The sequence below is a fragment of the Orycteropus afer genome, unplaced genomic scaffold (genome assembly GCF_000298275.1).
Source record: "Orycteropus afer afer isolate SDZICR_OR568_19922 unplaced genomic scaffold, OryAfe1.0 scaffold00764, whole genome shotgun sequence".
Classification (NCBI taxonomy): domain Eukaryota; kingdom Metazoa; phylum Chordata; class Mammalia; order Tubulidentata; family Orycteropodidae; genus Orycteropus; species Orycteropus afer.
In genome coordinates, this window is record NW_006922351.1 from 56,100 (window position 1) to 57,343 (window position 1,244).

At 40.3% G+C, this 1,244-nt stretch overlaps 1 pseudogene; it reads right to left on the reverse strand.

Moving 5' to 3' along the window:
- Nucleotides 1-206: 206 nt before the first annotated feature.
- The window catches only part of LOC103211604, a 7,164-nt pseudogene continuing 6,126 nt past the window's right edge, over nucleotides 207-1,244 (reverse strand).

Below are 1,244 nucleotides of genomic sequence, written 5' to 3' on the forward strand. Positions count from 1 at the left end.
CATATCCATAGTCATGCTACTCTTTAATTCAATTTACAGAACTGCTAAAAAAGTAGATATTTCTATCTAAAAGTAGAAAAAAAAAAAAAAAAGGTTTGTAAAGAACATATTTCTGTTATACAAGTATATTACACAGCTTGGACAGTAGCAGGTCTGGAAGTTCTTCTCAAACACTGAAACTTTAAGCCTAGGAGGGAAGAGGTCTATCATGTTGGGCCTGGTTCTTGTTTGATCTAAGAGCTTCCATCAGTGTCCTTTACTTCTTCTGTTGCAGGACCCTCCAACTGGCTTGGATCAGCTGATTCTTGTATCACTTGGCCTTCCAACTCACTCTGATCAACCAACTGGTTATAATCACAAGTCCTGGAAATGGTCTAATGATTGTGAACTTGATAAACTCTGCAGAGTCTAAGATCCTCCTCATGGAGCTGATTTCCTGGTAACTGGGTGCTTTGAAGGACACCTCCGGGGGCATGCCATTGACCATCATGCAGCCAGGGTTGATGGTGATTTTCTTTAGGGAACTTTCACAAGGAAACCCATGTCTATTGCTTTGCCAAATTTCCAACTGAAGAGGTCATTCATTTGCTCCCTTAGCCTTTTCAACTTTTGACAATCTTTCATTATCATCATCTGGAATTGTCACCTGCATGATGTTAGGATCTTCAACACCTGCTGCAGTGATATTAACACTGGGTGATGGATTTATTTTTTTGTGGAGGGATCTTTGAGGAGGTGATACTCTCCTTAATCACAATCTCAAACATTTCTGGTTTTTTAATGATGAACTTAATCTTGGCTTTGTTTCTAAGGATCTTCCCCAACCTCGGAATGTACACCCTCAGGTAAGCCTTCCACATAAAAATCTTCAGGGAAAGATTCAAACAATGCAAATGGCACTTTGACAGCTTGTTTAAGGCCAAGAGCTTCACTGCATTTTTCATTGAAAAAGTTTTCAATATTCTGCTTCAGGTCCGTGATTTTGGGGTTCCAGGCCTCAAAGGAAAATTCTCTCCCTCGACTTGAAAGGAACATTAGAACCATTCGTCTGGGTAGGGGTTTGAACAGCTGAGGTTTGGGAATTACTGTTATTAGGGCCTTCCACAGTGACCTCAGTTTCAGGGACTTTAGAATTACTGCCCAGCTTTGCAGTCTTTTCGGAGACTGAAGTGCTGTAGTGTTGATTTTAGTCACTATTCCAGGAGGCACGTAGGAAATAACTGGTTAAGGTTTTTTTTTTTTTT